This window comes from Heloderma suspectum, chromosome 2 (assembly GCF_057233095.1).
Source record: "Heloderma suspectum isolate Gila_16-S chromosome 2, 16-S_ref, whole genome shotgun sequence".
In the NCBI taxonomy this organism is placed as follows: Eukaryota; Metazoa; Chordata; class Lepidosauria; order Squamata; family Helodermatidae; genus Heloderma; species Heloderma suspectum.
Window position 1 is genome coordinate 65335429 of NC_139459.1, and position 18677 is coordinate 65354105.

Here is an 18677-nt window from a genome sequence, read left to right on the forward strand (position 1 = left end):
ATTAAAAGATCTTACAATACAAATAACTAGGGCTGTGCAGCAGTTCAGCCAGAGGCCCCAAACCTGTGTTGAAGTGGGCTGTTCAGGTCACTTTGTGCCTTCTGAGGTGAAACAGAGGGGGCAGGAAGTGGCCCGGAGTGGGTTGGGGGCTTGGTGCACTTCACCCCTGGCCCAGCCCCCTCACCCCGGCGTCTCCAGGTCCTTACTGGAGCTGCCTTCTGCTTGCTGCTGCCTTCTCCTCTTGCACCACGCTGCCTTCTGTGCCGCCTCTTGAGGCCTGGATGTGTGGCGACTGGTATTATTCCAGGGAGTCGCCATTTTTAAAATGGCAACCTCCTGGAAGTTCCAGGGAGCTGTCATTTTAAAAATGGCGACTCCCTGCAAGACGAGTCACTGAGCATCCAGGCCTCAGGAGGAGGTGGGCAGCAGTGGCGGGCTGCTCCCGCTTTCGCTGCTTCTCCTGCCACGGCGCTGCCGCCATCTTCTGAGGCCTGAACATGTGGCAACTGGTCTTCTTCCAGGAGCAACTGCAAGAAAAGTCCCTGCGTGTCCAGGCCTCTGGAGCGGCAGCGGGCAGTGGTGGTGGAAGCAGCAGAGGGTGGCGGTGGTTGGCAGCTGATGGTGCGGTGGCAGCAGAAGAGGAGGAGGCCGCCCAGGTAAAGAGCTGGGGGGTTGTGTGGGGGCAGAACTCACTTCAGGTTCAGGGCCAAGGTGAGTTGGGGGGGGCCCGGATCTGCCAGAGCTGGATTGGGCCCAACTCAGATCGGGGGGGCCCTGCACAGCCCTACAAATAATCAGATTAAAACACAACACTACCCTCAAAACAGAATTCAGAACAATAATTTTAAAAAATATTAAAAACTGAACAGGAACATTTCCCCTGACCAGCTAAAACTGGGCAACGATGGAGCCAATCTCACCTCCCTAGGAAGAGAATTCCAGGAGCAGGTTGCTGCCACAGAAAAGGCCCTGTCCCATGTTCTCACCAACCTAACCTCTCTTGGGCATACTACAGGGCCTCTGAAGATCATAATAAACTACAGGCAGATTCGTACAGGTGCGGCAGTCTTTCAGATATCCTGGCCCCAAACTCATCAGAGCTTTATAGATAAGAACCAGAAAGCAAGTGACCAGACTGAGCAGTGAATTCTTTTACTTGCCTGTTTCTCTTGCTTTCTGAAATGTTTTATCTGCCAGCTTTGCTTGTGTTCTATTGTTTTAAGGTTGAGCTGTTTGTGCATTGTTGTTGTTAGCTGCCTCATGTACTCTTAGCGATGAAGAAAGTCAAGAGTAGGGGTGGACGAAAGGCACTTACCTTTCGTCGAAGCTTGTTCGCGGTGGGGGGGAGGCACTTCGCGGCTCTCCCCGCAAAGTTCAGGCCGGGGGGGAGGCTTCCCGCCTTGCCCGGCCGCGAACTCCATTGTTTTTTTTTAAAAAAAAAAAAACGCCCCCGTGATAGGCTACGTGACGATTAACGTAGCCTATCACGGCTAGATTTGCAAAGTCAGCCGTGATAGGCTACGTTAATCATCATGTAGCCTATCACGGGTGACTTTAAAAAAAAAAAAGTGCGTACGCTAATGGCGGCCCCCATAGGGAGCCGCCATTTGCGTTCCTTATTTAGTCGCTGTAGTCTACGTAAATCTTTACGTAGACTACGGCGAAAATAAGGGCAACGCAAATAGCGTTGCCCTTATTTTCTCCGTAGTCTACGTAAATCTTTATGTAGACTACAGCAACCAAATAAGGAACGGGAATGGCGGCTCCCTATGGGGGCCGCCATTATCCGTACACGCTTTTTTTTTTTTAAGTCACCTGTAAGTCCCATCCCGGGGGGGGGTGCGGGGTGCGGGTGTGTGTGGAGGATTTCTCCCCGAAACTTGTTCGGGGGGCCGAACACGTTGGCGCTCGGCCCCCCGAAGTTTCGGGGAGAAATTCTCCGCCATCCCTAGTCAAGAGATACATATTCAAATGAATGACTAAACAAACGCTGTGTTACAACCACAAGAAAGCTCACTATATTTTATTCTAAAATATTTATATCCTGCCTGACAATAGGCCTCCATGGCAGCTGACAATAAGTGGAAATTAATACCTAATAAACTTCAGGTTCTATTTTAAATGCACTGGTGAATTAAGGCGGCTCTGGAGGCAATACAGATGGACAATGGCTTCCACTTAGGCTTAAATGTTACTAGTGTGCTAGCGGGGCCGCTCCGGCTGCCGCTCTTCAAAAGTTCCATGTTGGCCATCATACTCTCTCCTACAAGTGTGCTGGCTATCAGTCAGGTCTGGGTAGCAACTAGGGATGATGCAGGCACGTGAATGGGCCTGGGAGTTTGTCGGGTTCCCCCAGACTGTGCCTGCTGAGCCTCTGGCCTTGCTCACCCCCCCTCACGCCCTCACTGACGTTCCCTACACTCATCCTGGATCCCATCCACAAGCACCTGCCATTTTCCCTGAGCTTGTTTTTACAACAACAACAACAACAAAGAAGGTCTTTAAAAATGCACATATTTAAATATGCACAAATTCAGCCTGCAAAAGGCTGATCTATGCAATATTAGAGGCATAAATGGCCCATTTACGCCTCTAATATAACATAGGTCAACCTCTCCCAGCCTGAATTTGTGCATATTTAAATATGCACATTTTTAAAAACCTCCTTTTCTTGTATAAACAAGCTTGGGAAAATGGCAGGCACTCTCGGACAGGATCCAGGGTGAGTGCAGGTAGCTCGGTGCAGTTGTGCGGGGCTCAAGGACGGGTTGGGGGGGGACTCGAGCAGCGGCAGTGCTTCAGTAGGTGCCTGTCAAAAACAGAAAGGGGTGGGTCCATCCATCCCTAGTTACAGCACATTTTTGGTCCCTGGCATGGAGCTAGGACATCTCCTTAGGGGTGGACAGATCACTTACCTGGAGCCATTCTGGGGATCCACAGTGGGGGGGAGGTGATCTGTCCCTCCCCCTGGAATCCTCCCTGGCTGGCTCCTCTCCATGGTGAGTCCATGGAGCTGCCGGCCGGGGCCGCCCGCAGCAGGACCTCCACACGCTGCTGAGCAGCGGCCACCATTTGTGTCCCTGAATTGCCATGATAGGTTACATATATATTTACGTAGCCTATCATGGAAAAGAGCAGGGACGCAAATGGCGGCCGCTACACCATTTGCGTCCCTGCTCTTTGCCATGATAGGCTACGTAAATATATATGTAACCTATCATGGCAACACAGGGACACAAATGGCAAAGTGGCTGCCATTTGCGTTCCTGAGTTAGCCGTGATAAACTACGTAACTACTTATGTAGTCTGTCACGGCTAACGGAGTGAGGGAAATGGCGGCCGCAGACCAGGGCTACCATTTGCACCAGCGGATGGCTGACAAAAGGTAGGTTCCATCCCGGGGAGGTTTCGCGGGGTGGCAGGGGGGATTGTTCCATTCCACCACGGACTCTGGGGCTGGATTCTTTAGAATCCGGCCCCACTGGAGTCCGTGGGGGAATTCTCTGCCATCCCTACATCTCCTTACCTAGGCAACTAGAGAATCTCCAGCTCCTGCTTCTTCTCAGTAGCTTGCAGGGCAGGAGGGAATGATAGAAAATGTCCACTCCTTTGGCCTTGCTTTAGAGGTGGGGAACCCATGGCTTTGCATATATTATTGTACTACAACTCCCATGAACCCTGGTTATTGGTTATGCTGGCTGGGGCTGATGGGAATTGGAGTTCGACAATACCTGGAGGGCTGAGAGTTTCTGCCATCTGCCTTAGGTATTGCTGCTGCTGAGGTGGATTCAACTGCTGCTCTTTGAAGGCCCCATGGAGAAGAGAAGCACCACCCTTATGCATGCTACCTAGCAACCAGTACAAGGTAGTACTGGATGTTTTGGTCCTGAGGAAAGGCACCTCCTCAGCCAGTCAGCTGTTATTTGGCACCAAAAGGATGAATAGAAGGAATAAAATGAATTGTTTGGAAGCTAGAAATGTAGTGTTGTAAATACTGATTTTTTACAGGTGCAAGGTGGTGAGGACAGAGAAGCTTTCGAGGGTAGTTGCATATTGGGAAATAGTCATGACAGTGACAAGAGTTGTTACTGGTTATTCTCTTACAGGAGACATAGAGGTAGTTTTGTTGGGGTTCTGTACGTAAGAGCAAAAGAAGACCTTTCCTGTTGAATTTATTAGAGACAGCTAAGATTGCATTCACAAGACACTGGCAATATTGGAAACTGAATACACCTTCTAGAGCATGAAAAAACAGTTAAGTAAAATGGAGTGAGTGGCAAACATGGAAAAAGTAACATTTATGAAACAAGCTAAGGAACATACATCATCACTGACCAAGACTACTTTTGCAGGCATGGGTTAAGATTCGCTACATGCTGGAATATAAAACATGCTCAGCAAACTACATTCATATCCTTACCATTTTGTAATTAAGTTTGGAATTTTATAGAATGATGATGTGTGTTTTTAAATTGTAACGGGCGATATTTTATATTACTGTGAAAACCTAATAATACTACTAGAGGGCTTGAGAGCAAATGGATGATATTGGAGCTTGCTGAGGAAGGAGGAGGAAAGAGATGAAATTTCAAGGGTTCGCAAAAATAAAGATTGTATTGATCCAAGCCATTCCAAAATGTATTTCTTCAAGAGCACTACAAACAAGAACAACAATGTATATAATAGAATCCTACAGAAACAATGACACAGTATGGGTTATATCCAATGGTTGTGCAAATGGAAGGCAGCTTGTGCAACCAATCTTTCTTTTTTTCACCCTCCCTTTCTGGAGCTCCTTTACCCCTCCAAAATGCCTCTCCAGAGGGCGCTGGAGAGGGTCCTAAACTGTGTGGCTTGTGATGTACAGGGCCATAGTGGGAGGGGAGATTCATCTAGTGGCAGCTCCAAGTTTGGGTCACCCTTGGTCAAGACACCCTCAATAGGCCCCTGCCCTGGCTGCAGCAGACTCAGTGAAGGGACTAACCACAAAGCAAGGTAATGAAATCGGCAAAGGTCAAAGCAGAGACAATAAGCCAGGTACATGAGGTCAGGCTAAGCCAGGAGTGGTCAAAATTAGGGATGGGTGGATTCCCTACCTGCTGCTCCAGGGGGCAATCCACCCGTGGGGGGAGGCAATCCATCCCTCCCCCCGGAATCCTCTTCGGTTGGCTCCGCTCCTTGACAGCTGACCAGATAGGAGGAGGAAGAGGTGTGGCGCATAGGGATGTATGAATCCCTTACCTTGCTCCGTGCAGGGGAATCCACGGTGGGGGGGAGGTGCTCCGTCCCTCCCCCCGGAATCCTCCCTGGCCAGCTCTGCTCCACAGCGGCTCTGTGGAGCCGCCAGCCGGGACCATCAGCAGCCAGAGTTCCGGCCATGGCCGGGCTGCTGTGGCCGCAAATGGCAGCCGTCGTAGCAGCCGCCATTTGCGTCCTTGCAAGCAGCCGTGATAGGTTACATAAGTATTTACATAGCCTATCACGGCAAAAAGCAGGGACGCAAATGGCGGCCGCTACTCCATTTGCACCCCTGCTCTTTTCCGTGATAGGCTACATAAGTATTTATATAGCCCATCACAGTAAAGACAGCCACGCAAATGGAGTAGTGGCCGCCACGGTAAAGGCAGCCACAAATGGTGGCCGCAGCAGCCCAGCCACGGCTGGCCGGGAGACCAGCCGCTGCCGCTGCTGCCGGAGCCACTGCCACTTCCACCCCAGGTATGTTCTGTCCTGGGGGGATTTCGTGGGGGGGAGGGGGGGAGGCCATTCCGCCACGGATTCCGAGGGGCCGGATTCTAAAGAATCTGGCCTCACTGGAATCCATGGAGGAATTCTCTGACATCCCTAGTGGCGCACAACCCCTGCTGCTAGCCATCTCCTGCTTGCGAAGAGGAGACAAGTAGCTAGTGGTGAGGGCACGCGTCGTGTCTCTTCCTCTTCCTGCCTGGGCAATTCAGAGCGCTTTTTGCATATAAGTCTGCACATAGACTTCCAATTGCCATGTTTTTTAAAACATGGTGATTGTGGTGGAGGTGGAGGGACTGGCGAATGGAGTAGGGGCTGTTGGGGTTGATGACAGAGTAGGGGCTCTGTGTCCAGAGAACTCAGATAGGGGTGGGTTCTCACATCTCTATGTAACACCACCAGAATGATCTCTATCTCTGAAATGCAGCCATTTTTCTCCAGTTATTCAGTCTTCCCCCTCTTCCACCACAATCACTGATTGGAGATTGCTGGGTTATGTTCAGCCCTGATTTGGCAACTAGAGTTTCCATTAGCCAAAGCTCCCTCCCTCCTCCTCCTCCTCCCTTTCCCCCTCCCTCCTCCTCAACCCCTCACTGAACTTTCTCAAGCTGATACTTTTGGTGCCAGGCTGTCTGGGTTGCTCAGAAAGAATCACCGAGTCAGACGAGGCACTTTGTATACAAGCCGCTTTGCTTCGGGGTGCCTTGTTGCTATTCTGCTCTGCCTCGTATCATGCAGAGACTCCTCTGAAACAGCCAACTTCAACTTGTTATTCAGGCTTCGGACCAAAGCATTGCACAGCCCTAATGTAGAGGTCTTTGGAGGAACAGCAAGGTATCTATCAATAATAATGATAAATTATATAAGTATGACTGAAAAGAAACCATATGCATTTCAATCCTTAACTGTTATTTCTTTCCTAAACAAGTTATCATCATGCTGCTTCAGTTTTGTAATGTCGCCACATTATGTGGCTAAAAAACATCCTTAAATGGAAATAATGCAAATACTCTATTCCCTTCCATTGTGTATTGCTGTTATTCACTTTACTTTATACTTGGGAATCCTTCAGGAATTGTGAAATTTTATAATCATCCATCTATATAAAATTTTCCAGTAATTTATGAGGAGCTGTGTGTGTGTGTTTTAAACTCAGCTGCTTGTTTGTTTAGAACAATATCTTCAAGCTTGACTTCCATCCAACACTGGCTTGTTTGTTTGTGAGGGTTGGATGATGGATTACAAGGAAATTTGCTCATTCATCTTCTAACACATGGCATATTAAATCACATTGGGATAAATTCTGAGCTTATTTCACTGTGGCACATTCTTCAAGTAGAAGAAGTAATACATGGGTAAATAAGAATAGAATTTGTCCCGGAACGTTTGATTACTATCACAGATGGCTTTCTAGAAAAACAAACACATGGGCAGCTCCTACAGTCCCCAGACAGCCAATACTCCGAATCAGTCTCCCATCTGCAGCATCAAGTTTATGAGCGCTGTCATATTCCAGCTGGGCTGGAACTCTGAGATGAAGCAGCAGCACCAGTTTCCATGCAGAGTGGAACTTCACAGAATTCCACAGGGCTGAACAAGGGATGGGGGAGCATTTGGTTTTGTACGGATTTCAAAGCCACCCAAACCAATTCACAGTTCCCTGACTAATATGCAGATTGGAACACAGTTATCCTTCAGACTGTGCATTTCTCCCAATTTTGCAAGGCAGTCCTCAGCTGAAAAATTGTATGCAAACATTATTTTTCCAGGGTTTTTAGTCCTTCAGTTTTGTTTTTGAACCTGCTGTTTTTAGATCTTTTACCCTGCTGGTGGATTTTACTCTCATGATTTTACTCTTTTTTAAACTTTCCAAGGTTTTCTGTTGTGTTGGAAAGTGTAGTCCCACTTTCCTCTCCATGGGTTTGCAATACTCAGAATGGGTACAGTCCTATTCCCATAACAAACATAATTGCTACTAGTTACTAGCATTTCTTTCCCCCCCGATGTAAATATTTTATTATCCATAAATCAGAGTATACATAGCATATCGTTAAAACCAAATCACATAATTATGCACTAAATTAAAAATGATTTTAGACATGCATCAACATGTAAATAAACAGACATATTTGCTTATGAAGCCTGCCAGATCCGATGTGATAACTGACAGAATTAAATAATATTTACTGAAATGTGTGTTTTTCAGATGAGATTTTTATATTTACCCAACATGCTGTTCTGGCCTGCATTTAAAAGATATGGCCAAATACTCACTATTTAAATCAGAAGTGTGTTTCTTGAAAGAACTGAGAAACAAATTGCCAATGTATTCACATTAGGGCTGTGCAGGGATCCCCCAATCCAACTTGGAAGCCGCAAAGCAGCTTCCGAGGTGGACTTGATCCAGCTCAGGCAGATTTGGGGGGGCCCTGATCTGCCTCTGCCTTGAAGCTGAAGCAGGGTTCGGATGGCGAACCCTGCTTCAGGTCCCCCCCGATGCCCCCACGCAACCCCCCAGCTCTTTACCTGGGCCGCCTCCTCCTCTGCTGCCACCACCACTGCCACCTTCTCCATTGCCACTCCACCGCCTTCTCCGTTGCGCTGCTGCCGTCATCTTCTTCGCCACTACCGTCTTCGCCGTCTTTGTCTTCTTAACTGCCACCGCCATCTCCTGAGGCCTGGATACGTGGCTACTGATCTTCTTCCAGGGAGTCGCCATTTTAAAAATGGTGACTCCCTGCAAGAAGAGTCTCCACACGTCCAGGCCTCAGGAGATGGTGCTGGTGGTGGCGGCAGCAAAAGCAGGAGCTCCATGCTGCCGCTGCTCACCGCCACCCGCCACCTGCTGCCGCCAGCTCCTGAGGCCTGGACACACAGCTACTCTTCTTACAGGAAGTCACCATTTTTAAAATGGCAACTTTTTGGAACATCCAGGAGATTGCCATTTTAAAAATGGCAACCCCCTGGAAGAAGACTAGTCACCACGCATCCAGGCCTCAGGAGATGGCAGTGGCGGCGGATGGCAGCGAACACAGCAGTGGGCGGTGGCGATGACAGTGGCAGCTGAGAAGGCGGCGCAGCGGCAAATGTGGAGAAGGCGGCGGTGTGGCGGTGGTGAGGAGGTGGCGGCAGCAGCAGAGAAGGTGGCTCAGGTCAGGACCTGGAAGCGCTGGGGGAAGGCTGGGCCGGGGCCAAAGTTCCAAAGTGCACTGAGCACTTTGGTGAGCCCCCAGCCCACTCTGGGCCGCTTCATGCCCCCTCCTCTTCACCTTGGAATGGGCACAAAGAGGCACAAAGTGGCCCACTTCAACTCGGGGTTTGGGCCTTGGGCCGAAGTGATGCAAAGCCCTAATTCACACATCTTGATTTGGCTCCATAAGATCTGTTGCCCTTTTTTTTTTTTTGAAGGATCATACATTAACACCCAATTTCTCTCTTACAGGCAGCTTAACACAGCTAAGTAAAAAAAGACAGGGTGTATTTCTGCTGACATTTCTATTTTGGATGGCGAACCCTGCTTCAGGTCCCCCCCCCGATGCCCCCACGCAACCCCCCAGCTCCTTATCTGGGCCGCCTCCTCCTCTGCTGCCACCACCACTGCCACCTTCTCCATTGCCACTCCACCACCTTCTCCGTTGCGCTGCTGCTGTCATCTTCTTCGCCACTACCGTCTTTGCAGTCTTTGTCTTCTTCACCGCCGCCGCCATCTCCTGAGGCCTGGATACGCGGCTACTGATCTTCTTCCAGGGAGTCACCATTTTAAAAATGGTGACTCCCTGCAAGAAGAGTCTCCACATGTCCAGGCCTCAGGAGATGGTGCTGGTGGTGGCGGCAGCAAAAGCAGGAGCTCCATGCTGCTGCTGCTCACCGCCACCCGCCACCTGCTGCCGCCAGCTCCTGAGGCCTGGACACACAGCTACTCTTCTTACAGGAAGTCACCATTTTTAAAATGGCAACTTTTTGGAACATCCAGGAGGTTGCCATTTTAAAAATGGCAACCCCCTGGAAGAAGACTAGTCACCACGCATCCAGGCCTCAGGAGATGGCAGTGGCGGCGGATGGCAGCGAACACAGCAGTGGGCGGTGGCGATGACAGTGGCAGCTGAGAAGGCGGCGCAGCGGCAAATGTGGAGAAGGTGGCGGTGTGGCGGTGGTGAGGAGGTGGCGGCAGCAGCAGAGAAGGTGGCTCAGGTCAGGACCTGGAAGCGCTGGGGGAAGGCTGGGCTGGGGGCCAAAGTTCCAAAGTGCACTGAGCACTTTGGTGAGCCCCCAGCCCACTCTGGGCTGCTTCATGCCCCCTCCGCTTCACCTTGGAAGGGGCACAAAGTGGCACAAAGTGGCCCACTTGAACTCGAGGTTTGGGCCTTGGGCCGAAGTGATGCAAAGCCCTAATTCACACATCTTGATTTGGCTCCATAAGATCTGTTGCCCCTTTTTTTTTTTTTTTGAAGGATCATACATTAACACCCAATTTCTCTCTTACAGGCAGCTTAACACAGCTAAGTAAAAAAAGACAGGGTGCATTTCTGCTGACATTTCTATTTCTGCCTGAAAAATGACTTTCTCACGCCATTCTTTTATCTGAATTGTATCTGTTCCACATGGTGAATGAAAAGGCAGTCTCACCTGACAACAGGCTGGATCCAGAATTCTGTGAGCAGAGTTCTGCTCATGTATCAGGCTCCTCCACCAACCCCCTATGCCCCCTGAAAATCTGCTCCAGGGGGTTAGGAGACCCTGCGTGGGAGGTGACATGGGGGCTGCAGGGAGGAAATGGCTTTGTTCCATCCATGGAAGCCTCCATCCAAGTCTCTTCTGCAAACAGAAAGATTCCTTCCATTCATGGAAGGCCATCTTTGGATCCAAGCCAAAATTTGCAACTCTGCTACTTCCATATCAATATTGGCGCAAGCACAGTGTTAATTTGGTGGTCTAACACAAGTTCAGATTGTCACCTTTGTAACCTAGGGGGTCAGTGGATAAAGTATGGCCAGTGTAAAAGATCACAGACTCAAGATTTTAATTGAAAAAAAAAATTAGATTATTGGCAAACCATGCCTGAAAGTCATATGATCTTCCTACAGAAGATCATATTGCAAATCTGTATTATTGTGAATGACTATGAATAGCATAGGAATGCCATCATAAAAATCAAAACAATATAAATGGTTTAAGAATGGCATAAGAATGGCATTAGAAATATATTGATAAAGCAGTTAAAACAATTGGAATAGGACTTCATCTCCCTCCTAAGACTCCCTCCAGCCATGTCATCGGTTTCCTGGCTACTTTAAACTATTCCAGTATTGAAAGCAAAATTCATGTCTACCAATCCAATGCAGTGGGTTATGGATCCTTCCATTTTCATCAGAGCTGGAACAACAGAAAGAAAGAAAAAGCAAGGGAGATGGGAAAGGGAAGATAAGAATAGGGAGAAATAGAATGAGGTGACTGTGTAGACTCCTCCTCCTTACTAAAAGTGATTCTGAAGCCCTTTTCTATATTGATCAGAGATGGAATCATATCACATCTTGAGGTTTACGTCAATTTAATAATGAAACATGTGGATGTACATGCTGACCCACCCTGCATAGCTTACTATCTTTTTAGGAATGAAATTGCCAGTGCTCCTTTCATTGTCTTTTCATGGCTTTGTAAACACATTCCACATCAACATCTTCTTCTAAAGCAGCCCAAGTAATTCAACATCTGCAGTGTTACCTGTTGTTGCTCCTTTGGCACCTCAGTAGATACAAAGTGTTCTTTGTATCAGGCAAGATGCCAAGATCTAACTTCTGCTGGCACTTAGGGTTCAGCAAAACTCCAAGCAGCTTACACAGAAATGGATTTTTCCACAGTGGACATCCATCTTAATCCATCATGGCTGCTCTAGAACCTGAAAAATCCAGTAGTTCTTTGGGCCTAGCAGGGTGAAACTGAGAACCAACTCAACCAAACAGCCTCCCATGATGTATTGAATGCATTACGGTCCCCCAGTGTACAAGAATGATGCTTTGAGTGCTTACTGGATATACAAAACTGGCACAGCACAGGAAAAGTCTTACTCTTACCTTAGCTCTGTCTGTGGCATGCTAGTTCAGCAACGGATACATCCTGTTAGACTGCTAATCATAGATTTCCATCCAGTCACCCACATATTGCTCACAAATATGTAGGTAGTATAATGAGTACATATGCATTTGTTTCTACAAATGCCATGGAGGGCATGAATATGTGTGTGTGTGTGTGTGTGTATATGTGTGTGTGTGTGTATGTGTATGATCTCCATGCATAAACATGCTTGTTTACAGACTTCAGACTCTAAACTTTGTTAATATATTTTATGCAACAAAAAAAAATTCACAATTTCCCAGTATTTTTATGCTGATCTGTTCTGCGTCCTGTTTTAAGAGTGATCTTATCTGGATTCCACTGCCTGCCCGAAGGGCAGCTTAAAAAATCTTTTAAATAAAATAAAATAAAATAATTCTTAGGAAGGGAGATCCTGGACTCCACTTTCTTCCCCAAAGAGGGGAATAAGAGGGGGATCGATGAGTAATAGTTGTACCGCTGCGGATCCCTAGTTGCGGATCCTTTCTATACAGCTGTTGTATCCTTGTGGTTTTCTGTCTCCCCAGAGCAGCTTCTTATGTGAATGGGGTAATCTGTGTGTGGAAACTTGTTTCAACATGCAGAAAAAATAATCCTTCCTAGGCTCAGAAGCAGTGTGTTCACCAGTTAAATCTGCAACATTTATTCTCATAGCTGAATGAATATATATATATATATATACACACACACACACACACACACACACAGACACAAACACACACACATCCCCCGCTTTCCAGGCATTTGCTACAAGACAATGCTGCTCATGTTGATTTTTGAAGCCTTCACTGAAGTTGTAGTGCATGTTTTAAGGCGTACCAAATGTGGAATGAAACAAGACGTAACACAAGTGGAATTATATTTTTTATTGGAAATGCTGGATATTTAAGATAAAAGCTTGCCAATGGGGTATGACTGGGTGGGTCAAGGGTGTGGTGAATGCTTCTCTACAGAAAGGGATGGTCCCTGCTGTCCTTAAAGAGGCAGTAGTGCGACCACTCCTGAACACAAGTAAAGATGAAACTGAAAATCTCCTCATCCACAAGGTATAAGCAAAAAACAGTGGGCAGGCTGTCCTGTAGGATGACTCAGCCTGTCTGGCCCAGCTAGCCTTTCCTGAGACCCCTGTTCCTGCACAGGGACCCAGGCATTACCAACCCTAACCTGACGCTAAACCCTAACCCTCACATGAAACTGAAACATCACCCCATTCACATGGTACACTCAAAGACAGTAAGCAAGCTGTCCTGATGGACCGCTCAGCATGTCTGGCCCAGCTAGGCTTTCCCGAGGCACCTGTTCCTGCACAGGGACCCAGGCCTTAGCAACCCTAACCCTAACCTGAGCCTTAATCCTAACCCTCATGTGAAACTGAAAATCTCCTCATCCACAAGGTATACTCAAACGCAGTGGGCAAGCTATCGGCCTATCGAATGGTATTAGACAACTACCGCCCAGTTGCAAATACCCTTTTCTTAGGGAAGGTACTGGAGAGGGTTGTGGAAGAACAACTGCAGGCATGCTTGGAGGATACTGATTATCTAGACTCCTTTCAGTGTGCGTTTCAACCTGGTTATGGGATTGAATCAGTCTTGGTCACTGTGATGGATGACCTTTATCGAGAGAGGGAAAGGGGGAGTGCAACCCTGTCAATTCTGCTTGATCTCTCATTGGCCTTTGATACCATCTTCCATGGTATCCTCCTGGATTGACTCTGTTGGATAGGCATCAGAGGCACTGAATTACAGTGGCTCTGGCCTTACCTGTGGGGGCAATATCAGAGAATAACATCGGGGCAATTGGGCTATGGGATTCCACGGGGTACCATCTTGTCCCCAATGTTGTTTAACATCTATATGAAGCCATTGGGACCTGTGATTAGGAGATCTGGAGCCAAGTGCCATCAGTACACTGATGACACACAGCTCTGTCTCCCTGTGACATCTGAATCAGGTCAGGCTGTGCAAGTCCTGGATCAGTGCCTAGACTCAGTAATAAACTGAAGCTGAATAATAAACTGAAGCTGAATCCTGGCAAGACAGAAGCCCTTTGGGTGAGTAGTTCCCAATGAGATTAGCTCATTGCCTGTTCTGGATGGGGTTGCATTCCCTCTGAAAGATCAGGTTGGTTGTTTGGGGGTACTCCAAGATCCATCACTATCACTGGAGGCCCAAGTGGCCATGGTGGCTTGGAGTGCCTTTTACCAGCTTTGGCTGGTTTGCCAACTACAGCCTCTCCTTGACAGGGATAGCTTGGCCACAGTGGTACAGGCGCTAGTAACCTCAAGACTGGATTCTTGCAATGCGCTCTATGTGAGGCTGCCTATAAGGCTGCTCCAGAAGCTGCGACTAGTGCAGAACACAGCAGCTCAGCTGTTGTCAGGAGCTACCCATTTTCAGCATGCAACTCCTTTGTTGGGGGAACCGCACTGGCTTCCTATCTGCTACCAGGCCAGGTTTAAGGTTTTGGTACTAGTGTCCCAAGCCCTAAACAACTTCGGACTAGGATACCTGAGACAGCATCTTCTCCCTTACCAACCTGTCCAGTCACCGAGGTCATCAGAGGGCATGCTTCTGGTGGTTCCACATGGGACCTATGGTCTGATTGGAGTCCACCAAGAGAAGAACCTTGGGTGTGTTGGCCCCCTTTCTATGGAACTCCCTGGCCCTGGATGTCAGGCAGGTGCCAACACTGTGTTGCTTCTGGCACTTCAAGAAAACAGCTGTATTACAGGAAGCATTCTTTAACTGACCAGCCATGGTTTTTATTGGCATTCTGTTTTGTAAAAGAATGATTTTAATATGGCGTTCTAATCTTTTCATCTTTTAAATATTTTACCTCTTACTTTCACCATTCCGGAATCTGTTTCAGATGTTGAGCAGTATACAAATATGGTTAAGAAATAATAATAAATAAGATTGCTGCAAATCTTGCAAAATTTGAGTATAAGTGTTCAGAAGGAAAGCAAAATGCAATGAAGTAAGATGCAGTAAATATTTGCATCTGTCCAGATTTAAACTGTTGAAAACAGAAGTTGTGTTAATTCAATCACTGTTCATTTCGCAATGTCCAGAAGAAATAGGGATGTCATGTCATGGTGATCCGAGAAGAGCGTGGAGTTTGGCGGTCTCCCCCACCCCCTGCTCGGCCACCTGGACCCCATTCGCAGAGCTGCCACCACTCACCAGGTCCATGAGTGCCCCACATCCACTCATCCCTTTAGCAAGCTGCCATTTTGCATAAAAATTGCAGTTTGGGTTTTCCAGATATGTAGTGTTATGTAAATGGAAGCCATAAAGGGGCCATTTATGCAACACTGCAAGCATGAATAGGCCATTCACGCCTGTAATGTTGTGTAAATGGCTTTATGGCGCCACACACACACACACACACACACACACGGAGTTTGTAAGTATAATAATATATTCCTGTTATAAGTCTATGTTTATACTGAATATCTCTAGGGTCAGAGTGGGATGAGTGACAGGAACAATGGTGGATTTACATATGTATGATAATTGACTACGTGGGTGATTGGAGGAGTAAAGTGTGTGTGCTATATAAACTGTGGCATACACTGTGTGGGTCAGACAGGGTTTAGAACAGAAACAGGGATCAGAAATAGGGAATTGATGTATTAAGGTTTTAGAACTGAGGGAGAGGTCTGTGGTGATCGTGAAGTGTTTGATTTGAGAGCATGATCTGGTGTATGGTATACGAGAGAACATACATTAATAGTACCATTAAGAGTTGTTTATTTTATGGTTCAACTGCTTATGTGCTGTAATTCATAAAGATGATTTGTTTAACCAAATCCTATACCTTCTGCACTTGTTTACATAGGGGGAAGGTAATGAAGGACACAATACAAGTGATATTATAAACAAGTGTGTTTTCGCAGATAGAGGACTGAATGTGAGCCTTAAAGGTCCTAGTGGCAGCATGATTATGGGGGCGGGGGGGAAAGTGTTTCCTGCTTGGGGTGAGAAAGCCCTTAGAGAAGGGGCATTCTCACTGGGAATAGGCAGGAGTGCCTATTTACGGCCACCATTTACATAACGTTACATATCCGGAAAACCATGAGCAGCCATTTTAACACAAAATGGCAGCTTGCTAAGAGGACGGGCAGCCCTGCAGTGCTTGCCAGATGCTTGGCAGGTGGTCCAGTAGCTCACACAGAGAGCAGGGGCAGGTGGCAGCGAAGCTCAGCAAGCCAAGGTACAAAGGAAGAGTACAGGCAGGTGGCACAGAATTGCAGGGATGCCATCAGGAAGGCTAAAGCTGAGAACGAGCTCAGGTTAGTGAGGGATGCTAAAAGCAACAAAAAGGCTTTCTTCAGCTATGTGCATAGTAAAAGACAGAGGAAAGAAATGGTGGTTCAGCTATTAAATAAGGATGGCAAAATGATAACAGGTGACAAAGAAAAGGCAAAGGTGCTCAATTCCTACTTTGGCTCAGTCTTCTCCCAAAACAGGATCTATGAGCCCCCCAGCAAAGGCAAAGTACAGGCTGAAGGGGCAGGATTGCAGCTTGAGATCGATAGACATATGGTCAAGGAACACCGAATTACTTTGAATGAGTTCAAATCTCCAGGGTCAGATGAACTGCATTCTAGAGTAATAAAGGAACTGGTGGAAGAACTCTCAGAACTGCTGTCTATTATCTTTGAGAAATCATGGAGGATGGGTGAAGTGCCAGACGATTGGAGGGGGGCTAATGTTGTCCCTACCTTCAAAAAGGAGGAACCTGGGAACTACAGACCAGTCAGTCTGACATCAATCCCTGGGAAAATTCTGGAGCAGATCATAAAGCAATCCATCTGGAAGCACCTTGAAAACAATGCAGTGATTACTTGAAGCCAACATGGATTTGTCAAGAACAAATCCTACCAGATGAATCTGATCTCATTTTTTGATCAGGGAACCACCCTGGTGGACTGTGGGAATGATGTGGACATAATATACCTCAACTTCAGCAAAGCTTTCGACAAAGTGCCCCATGATCTCCTCATGAGCAAACTAGATAAAAGTGGGCTAGATGAAACAATGATCAGGTGGATCTACAGTTGGCTACAGGATTGGACGCAAAGAGTTCTTATCAGTGGGATCTTCTCAAACTGGGGAGAGATAACGAGTGGGGTACTGCAGGGCTCAGTCCTGGGCCCAGTGTTCTTCAACATTTGTATTAATGACTTGGAGGAGGAGGTGCAGGGAATGCTGATCAAATTTACAGATGACACAAAATTGGATGGGATAGCTAATACCTTGGAAGACAGAAACAAAATTCAAAGTGATCTTGAATAGGCTGGAGTGCTGGGCAGAAAACAACTAAATGGAATTTAATAGGGATAAATGCCAAGTTCTGCACCTAGGAAAAAGTAACCAAAAGCACAGTTACAAGATGGGGGAGACTTGGCTCAACAATACTACAAGCCAGAAGGATCTTGGAATTGTTGCAGATTACAAGCTGAATATGAGCCAACAATGTGATGTGGCTGCAAAAAAGGCAAATGCTATTTTGGGCTGCATTAATAGAAGCATTGCTTCCAAATCCCAGGAAGTACTAGTTCCCCTCTACTCAGCATTGGTTAGGCCTCATCTGGACTACCATGTCCAGTTCTGGGCTCTGCACTTCAAGAAGGATGCAGACAAGGTGGAAAGTGTTCAGAGGAGGGCAACGAAGATGATCTGGGGACTGGAAACAAAGCCCTATGAAGAGAGACTGAAAGAACTGGGCATGTTTAGCCTTGAGATGAGAAGACTGAGGGGAGATATGATAGCACTCTTCAAGTACTTGAAAGGTTGTCGCAGAGAGGAAGGCCAGGATCTCTTCTCGATCATCCCAGACTGCAGGACATGGAATAATAGGCTCAAGTTACAGGAAGCCACATTCCAGCTGAACATCAGGAAAACCTCCTGACTGTTAGAGCAATACGACAATGGTACCAATTACCTAGGGAGGTGGTGGGCTCTCCCACACTGGAGGCTTTCAAGATGAGGCTGGACAACCATCTGTCAGGGATGCTCTGACTTGGATTCCTGCATTGAGCAGGGGGTTGGACTTGATGGCCTTGTAGGCCCCTTCGAACCCTACTATTCTATGATTCTGTGAAACTGGATGGAGGTGAGTCCATCGATCCCTAAGAAGAAATGTGCAAACCTACACATGAGTTCAGTGGGATTTACTCTCCGATAACTGAATATAGCAGCTTTCCCCAACCTCCAGATGTTCAGGACTTCAGCTCCCATCGGCTCCCAAAGGCCAATGATCAGGAATTCTAGGAGTTGCAGTCCAAAACATCTGGAGGACATCAGGCTGGGAAGGCTAAACTACAGGATTTCAGTCTAAGTGTTCCACATTGAATAGCTTTTAAAAAATCAACACCACAAAAGAACGTGTATAAATTAACAAGAGTCTTCTCTAGTGTCCTTTTAGGACTCATGGCATATATTTATATACAGGAAAAACTAGATACAGAAAAGGAAAATGCTGTTGCATCAGCATGATCTGGAGATGAATTTGTGAAGCATGCCAGCTAGAGTCAATTCCATTTCAATTTGGTCATATTACCAAACCAGTTGGAAGATTCTGAATTACAGGTGCCTCAGTGCACTTACTTTAGATGTCTAGTGGCCACATGAATATGTCCTTGAGAGTTCAAATTATGTGTATGGCTTGTTTTTTAAGTGGAACATAGACTGCTAAATCTTATTGTCTTGTATTGTCAATTTAGGTCGAAGCACATTCAATATTCTTATTGAGTCTATGCTGGAAAAAGTTTCCCATGTCTTGTTGCCTAACGCTTTTAATTGCTACTTTTT